Here is an 8,648-nt window from a genome sequence, read left to right on the forward strand (position 1 = left end):
ACCTTAACTCAACAGTCAGCTACTCTAGTAGTGTGCAGTCTTACTTTCCCCACCAAAACTAAGTGTGCAAGGTTGATTCAAATATTTGAGGTGACCAGGACATGAGTGTACCCTAACAGGGTGAGGTCACAAAGTAGCCAGTGGTGGTTCTAGTTCTTTCACAGCTAGCTTGCACAGCTAATTCATAATCACTATCAGCTCTAATAGTCCCCACTAAGGGGCCCCACCATCTACAATGCCTTCAGAAAGTATTTATACCTCTTGACTTATTCAACATTTTGTTGTGTTATTGCCTGAATTGTTCTCAACCATCTACACACAATACCCCATAATGACAAAGTGAAAGCACATTTTTAGGCATTTTTGCAAATTTATTGAAAATTAAATTTACTTAAGTATTCACACCTGTGAGTCAATATTTTGTAGAAATACCTTTGGCAGTGATTAGAGCTGTGAGTCTTTCTGGGTAAGTCTCTAAGAGCTTTCCACACCTGGATTGTGCAACATTTGCCCAAATTTATTTTCAAAATTATTCAAGCCCTGTCAAATTGGTTGTTGATGATTGCTAGACAACCATTTCCAGGTCTTGCCATAGATTTCAGTAAATGTAAGTCAAAACTGTAACTTGGGTACTCAGGAACATTCACTGTCTTCTTGGTAAGCAACTCCAGTGTAGATTTAGCCTTGTGTTTTAGGTTATTGTCCTGCTGAAAGGTGAATTAATCTCCCAGTGTCTGGTGGAAAGAAGACAACCAGATTTTCCTCTATGATTTTGCCTGTGCTTAGCTCCATTCCATTTATTTTTTATCCTGAAAAACTCCCCAGTCCTTAACCATTACAAGCATATACATAACATGATGCAGCCACCACTATGCTTGAACATATGGAGCGTGGTATTGGATTTGCCCCAAACATAATACTTTTATTCAGGGCAAAAAGTTGCTTTGCCACATTTTTTTGTAGTTTTTCTTTAGTGCCATGTTGCAAACAGGATGCATATTTTGGAATATTTGTATTCTGTACAGGTTTCCATCTTTTCACTCTGTCAATTAGGTTAGTATTGTGGAGTAACTACATTGTTGTTGATCCATCCTCAGTTTTCACCTATCACAGCCATTAAACTCTGTAACTGTTTTAAAGTTACCATTGGCCTCATGGTGAAATCCCTGAGCGGTTTCCTTCCTCTCCGGCAACTGAATTAGGAAATAAGTCTGTATCTTGTAGTGACTGGTTGTATTGATACACCACCCAAAGTGTAATTAATAACTTCACCATGCTCAAAGGGATATTCAATGTCTGCTTTTTCGATGTTTACCCATGTACCAATAGGTGACCTTCTTTGCGAGGCATTGGAAAACCTCCCTGGTCTTTGTGGTTGAATCTGTGTTGAAATTCACTGCTCGACTGAGAGACCTTACAGACAATTGTATGTGTGGGGTACAGCAATGAGGTAGTCATTCAAAAATCATGTTAAACACTTATTGCACACAGAGTGAGTCCATGCAAATTATTATGTGACTTGTTAAGCAAATGTTTACTCCTGAACGTATTTAGGCTTGCCATAACAAAATGGTTAAATTCAATCCATTTTAAATTTAGGCTGTAACACAACAAAATGTGAAGAAAGTCAAGGAGTGTGAATACTTTCTGAAGGCACGGTATGCTGCAGTGTTACCCAGAGTAGAGGGTTCAGGTATATGCCCATTTTCTGTGAATACATAATGGTCCATGTTAGAAAAGACACTACTTAGTAACCAAGTCATTATTACTTAACCCCCCACAACAACAGCTTTCCAGGCTCCCAGTGTGGCAGCCCCCTACACCTCTCCATAACCTGTATATGTATGTATGTATGTATGTACAGTGCCTTCGGAAAGTATTCAGACCCTTTGACTTTTTCACCATTTTGTTAAGTTACAGCCATATTCTAAAATGGGTAAATTGATGAAGAAAAAAATGAATCTACACACAATACTCCATAATGACATATCAGATTTTTAGAAATGATTGCACATTTAGGTCGAAAGGAATTGTCTGTAGAGCCCAGAGACAGGATTGTGTCGAGGCACAGATCTGGGGAAGGGTACCAAAACATTTCTGCAGCATTGAAGATCCCCAAGAACACAGTGGCCTCCATCATTCTTAAATGGAAGAAGTTTGGAACCACCAAGACTCTTCCTAGAGCTGGCTGCCCTGCCAAACTGAGCAATCGGGAGAGAAGGGCCTTGGTCAGGGGAGTGAACAAGAACCCGATGGTCAGTCTAACAGAGCTCCAGAGTTCCTCTGTGGAGATGGGAGAACCATCCAGAAGGATAACCATCTCTGCAGCACTCCACTAATCAGGCCTTTATGGTAGAGTGGCGAGACGGAAGCCACTCCTCAGTAAAAGGCACGGCAGCCCGCTTGGAGTTTGCCAAAAGCCACCTAAGAGTCTCAGACCATGAGAAACAAGATTCTCTGGTCTGATGAAACCAAGATTGAACTCTTTGGCCGGAATGCCAAGCGTCATTTCTGAAAGAAACCTGGCACCATCCCTATGGCGAAGCATGGTGGTGGTAGCATCATGCTGTGGGGATGTTTTTCAGTGGCAGGGACTGGGATACCAGTTAAGATCGAGGGAAAGATTAATGGAGCAAAGTACAGAGAGACCCTTGATGAAAACTTTCTCCAGAGCACTCATGACCTCAGACTGGGGCGAAGGTTCACCTTCCAACAGGACAACGACCCTTAGCACACAGCCAAGACAATGCAGGAGTGGCTTCGGGACAAGTCTCTGAATGTCCTTGAGTGGCCCAGCCATAGCCCGGACTTGAACCTGATCAAACATCTCTGGAGAGACCTGAAAATAGCTGTGCAGCGACGCTCCCCATCCAACCTGACAGAGCTTGAGAGGATCTGCAGAGAAGAATGGGAGAAACTCCACCAATACAGGTGTGCCAAGCTTGTAGTGTCATACCCAAGGACACTCAAGGCTATAATTGCTGCCAAAGGTGCATCAACAAGTTTTGAGTAAAGGGTCTGAATACTTACGTAAATGTGATATTTCAGTTTTTATTTTGAATAAATTAGCAACATTTTCTACAAACCTGTTTTTGCTTTGTCGTTATGGGGTATTGTGTGTAGATTGATGAGGGGGAAAACAATTGAATCAATATTAGAATAAGGCTGTAATGTAACAAAATGTGGAAAAAGTTAAGGGGTCTGAATACTTTCCAAAAGCATTGTATTTACAATCTTCTGCTTTTTATAAATAAGCAGGCATTGGTAAAAATAATTGGTTTTGATGCACTGCTTGGGCCTTTGATTTTTACTTTGCTTTCCATAAATGACTACTGCTTTAACCTGACCACGTTAAAGTAACGCCTAGGCTTTTTCCTTGTAAAGATTAGGCTATGTGTATTGAGTATAATAATAAAAAAATGTCCAGACAAGGAGGGAATAGGTTTGCGGTGAATGATTAATCATACCAGAGATTGACATCAGTTCAGTACCACAGTGCACAGCAGAAGCACGAACAACAAACGGTTGAGATGAAGGGACAGGTGGAGAGAACCAGGAAACTAATGACAAAAGCCGAAAAGGAAAAGATACTGCTAGACGAGGAACTGCGTTTTGAGAACGGAACAATTAAAAGAAATGGCAAAAACTTATGACGACGAATGAGCTCAAACTCTTGAAGAAAATTGTCTTCTACAGGAACAAAATTGTCTTTTACAGGAACAACTCGATTTAGCCAAAAATAAATATGACGAAGTCCATGCCAATCTACAAACGGGCGCGCAACTTGATGACGTGTGCAGTTTTGATGAACAACACTCAAAGCAATAATGTTCTAGTCCAACTGCTGCAGACCAAAGACGATCAGTTAATGAAAATAATGACCAAGTTGGATGACAAAACAGCGGAACTCATTGAAGTCGGTGACCAATTGAATGATGAGAGAACCCAAGTGAAGAAGATGGAAAATTGATCTCTAAACAGCAGAGGAAAACTCATCACTGAATCTCTCACTCCGCACTCAAGACCTCCACCTGCAAACCATGACAGATAAGTATGAGGCCGAACGGAGCAAGTGCAACATTCCCGTGTCTAAAATAAGTACTCTAAGCGCCCAAGTGGACTCATCTATGCAGCAGAATACCACACTTAGGTACAACCTGGAGGAACTCCAGAACAGTCACGTGCTACAGCGTGACTACTCAACAAAGCAACCAAGCTCGCAACCGGAGCTCAGTACACAAAGGAGTGAAGACGACAGAAGGTTTCAGACTTTACCTCTCTCAGGCGCCCCTTCAGTCTTTTCCTTTTGGCCATTAGGCACAGAGTACTATGGCGCCTCCTCGCCAACAAAGCCAAAGCTTGGCTTCTCCTTTCGGCCCAAAATTCAAAACAGGATGAAGATAACACTCTCCGCGCACTTGACAAAATCATAAAGAACTTCCGCGCCTTTGACCCCGTTCCAGGGAAGCCAAACGACACTGAGACGTTCTTAGCAGACATAGAGGACACCTTGGATGGCTACCTGAGTGCTACAGGTACTGACCGGCTTTACCTGTTGAAGCGAACGTCTAATAGCCACGTGACAAGGTTCATCCGTCTACAACAGCAACACGTGGAAAACGACTACACGAAACTTGCCACGGCTTTGAAAATAGAATTCAGTGGTTCAGCGACTCACAAACACGACAGCCCGCTGGCTAACACTGTCAAAGAAGCTCGGAATGAACACCCACAAGCATACTATCATAGGCTTCGTTCAGCTTACTTTGGCCTACTCACTGAAACGGGAAAGGAAGAGCTAATGCCATTCAAACAAATGTTTCTGTCGAACAGGTATCCCAACTTCACTAACTACTTGGGCCCTACAGCCCACGTACTTTTTCCAATCTCAGAATTTAGAGAGCTTGAGAGCACAGATTTACAGGCATCAAAAGTGAGCCGAGCTAAGAGCCCTGACATCTCGGTTTTCAATATTGAACAGGAGCAGTCCCTCCAGTTAGAGGGTGCGTCATCAGGGATAGAAGCGGTGAGAGATAACGCACAACAACGGTATCTACCATGAAACCACGATACAAATAACCACCACGGTCCAAATAACTATAAAGAATGTCGCCAGCGAAACGACTACCGCTTCAATCAACCTGATCGCTACGTTCCTGCACCCAACCCACACAAAGTGTCAGGGCACAAGGGTAGCAAAAGTTTCAATGATGATCAAATAATAGACGGATGCGCTCTAGAAGCTCTGCTAAGAGAAGTACAAAAGCTCAAAGAATTTGACAAACAGGAAAAAGATAAGTCGCCATGACTAGGTGTGGATTTACCGGAGAACAGGTCTGTCGAAATTAACACCATTTGCGAGGATGTAAACAGTCAAATTACTCCCGCTCTCATTCGAAACCCTATCCAGGGCCCGCTCAATCAAGAAACAAGCCCACAGGTTTTCACTATAGACTCAGATGCAAATGTTGCAACGCACAAGGTAAATAACATCGCAATAGCCAATTCCACTCAAACGCCGATAAGTCGATCTGTTTTGACCATGAACACAAATGACACATCACGCTGTTGCAAATAATCACTCCACTTTGTGGGGAATATGATCACAAAACGCAACTCTGAAAGTCACTACCTGTAAACAGTCCTGGAGCACTGCTTAACCTGTGATGCACTAATTGATTCGGGCTCGACAATATCGCTCATCTCTCAAACGTTGTTCAATGATCTCAAAAGAGCTGTGAACCGAGTTAAACGTTGGTTAAAAACGGAATGATACGAAACTAAACTTCGAGGTTTCAGTCAGACTACCTCGCCTCTCACAATGCGACTCATGCTGAAACTACACTTCCAAAACGAATTGCTACTTCACCCTGTGTATGTTACCAGCGTCAAAACTGAACACCATGGATTGGAAAAACAACCAATTGGGGTCACAGGTTATGTGCCGTCATCACTGCCCACACTGTCTTCTCCTAATGCTGGCTGCAACACAGTCATCCACAAGGAGTATCTGTCGACAGGACCCCTTGGGAAAAAGGCGTTGCGATACCTCTCTGCAAAATCTGACTCAAGCAGATATTACGATATCTTGGCACATACAATCAGCAAACCTAATAGAATATTATTTTCAAGAGTTCGAACCAGAAGTCTCTGTGAGTGAGAAACTGTCCTCATCCTTGGAGTCATGCGATACTGTAGCTAAGATTAACTTCTCTTGTCCTTCAGACACATCTGCAAGCCCCGTGGCCGTCTCAGGGAACAAAGTATCAACGTTCGGAGTGGACTCTGCTTCCGAAGATACATTTTCCACTTTGAGAAGGACTGAAACCCTTTCAATGAAACTAACGGCGTCAGTCCCGCCACTGACCCGGTGATTCCAACTGGTGAAACACTGTGCAATATCGCTGAAAGATATCCTCATCTCAGTTCGCAGGTATTGGAATGGTTGCCACACGCAGACGCTGTGGTGAATGGCAGGCCACGACAGCCACTGAGCGTTTTAAAGCACAAACGCCAGGAGATGGTTGAAAGGTTACAGCCAATCTACTAACAACGCAGCTGCTGACAACTTGTACAAAGGGAAGAATCTTTTTGTTTGTGCCTCAGACACCAACACCAACCGCTGGTGGGGGGGTCCGAGACACAAATGGGGGGAATACTAGCCCAGACCCATGATGAGGCCTGTGGGGGGGTGGGGTTGAGGCTACGTGCAACACTGTACGAGGCTGCCCGATCAGGAAACAAATCAAGTTGTAAACTTCCCCACGAGAACAGAGAGGTGCGGACAAGCCCCTCGAAGGGGATAACCTTAGAATACACCTTGAGATATCACTGCGGTATCCCACACTGGTCGTAAAAGAAGTTCAGTGAACTTTCCACCTCCCCCCCAAAAAATGGTAACAATAATCATTCCTTGCCGTGCGTAGTCTCAACTATAATGCAACTAGTAAAATGCTCTAATCATGTGTTCCGGTAGGATAACATTTTGGGATAAATTGGTAGGGTAGCTGGTCCCCTTGGGTACCAGTACCAATGCCAGCAACAGTCAGTCCAGCCACAGTCAGTAAGAAGGTTAGAGACCTAAACAAGTCGAATTGCCCTTGATAACAGCGACAGATGAGGTAGTAGTCACTGAGATTGCAACACGTGGAAGGGGATCTCCAAAACACTCTTCTGATGGTTAACACACATGCTGCTAATAAATAGAATCCTTCATTCAGGAGGAAAGTTATTAGAAGTCATGAACAATGATCACACCGCGTACGACTGGTTCAGTGCTTATAGAGTACTTCCGTCGTGAGGTTAGCTCCTCCGTGGATAGCATAACTATGAAATAGACTCCTTCATACCTATCGCCACTATGGTGGTGTAAGACGCATTGACTTGTAGTAAAACCACTACAGGTCCCCTTGGCATATGGCTTGAGGTCGGCACCGATTCTTACTGACACACAGTTATTGACATGGAAATGATCTGATGATGTCAGACTCATTCTGCCCAAGTTGCAGCCTTCCAGGATACTTGGTTTTCTTGCCCTTGACATGTGCGCTTGTGCAAACATAAACACACATGCCCAATGTAACATTAATGAGGATTTATACTAGGATCACTTAAAGGTCCGAGCAAAATACCTGTTTTGGTAGTTGAAAGTAGACCCTGAAGCCCTTTGACTCTACAGCTATATTAATCGCCAGTTTCTCCCCAGAGGTCCATAGGTCATCCCTGTAGACTGTACGAGCTAGTGCATTACAGCTGTAGACTTATCATGTAGTTATCAACTTAGGATAGTGCCCTAAGCAACACACCACTAATTAGGATCGCCCTAGATATGACATTATACAAAATGCCATGATAGAGTCATTCAGCCAAGACCGGGGATGTATATAGAAGAGTCCAATTAGATGATTAAGGTGTAGTAACTATATTTTGTATATTATTATTATTATTTGTAAAAAAAATATACACTTAGGAAGTGATAAGACCACCAGTTAGTGCCACAACGCTGCTCATTTGGGGAAGAAATGTAATGATGTATTGCGTGAGTGTTGTGCATTATTAACGTCTGTCTAAGTTACTGCCTAGATCCACCAACCTGGACAACCGGATAACGGATCCAGAACGATGATCCACAACCAGGACATCCCATGGCCATTCTTGTGGGGGTCTACAGCTTGCAGAAATCCTACCAGGTTAAACCACCAGAGGGGGACTCTCATGATGATCCACAAACCAGGGCACCCTGTGGTCATTCTTGTGGTGGGTTGCAACTTGCAGAATCCTTCCAAGATTGAACCCACCAGAGGGGGACTGTCATGTCTGTCCTGTGAGGATCCAAATAGGTCAGATCAGCTTTGCAATAAATAACTTCAACCAGACCCCCCCCCCCCACCCCCCCGTCCACAGAGGAGGGAGGAGGGAACTGGCAGGAGTTAACACCTCACACCCTGTTGTAAATCAAGGACAGAATACTCAGACATCCCTCTCCAAATTCGCCAAAGGAATGTGCTTAGTTTTAAAGACAGAATAACACAATACAAAATGTACAAGGGCTACTTATATTCAGGCAAAGGTGTTTGGGTGTAATCATGTTGGCCATATTGGATTCAGAATAAAATGTATTTACATTTACATTTACATTTAAGTCATTT

This window comes from Salmo salar, chromosome 10, assembly GCF_965601325.2.
Source record: "Salmo salar chromosome 10, fSalSal1, whole genome shotgun sequence".
Classification (NCBI taxonomy): domain Eukaryota; kingdom Metazoa; phylum Chordata; class Actinopteri; order Salmoniformes; family Salmonidae; genus Salmo; species Salmo salar.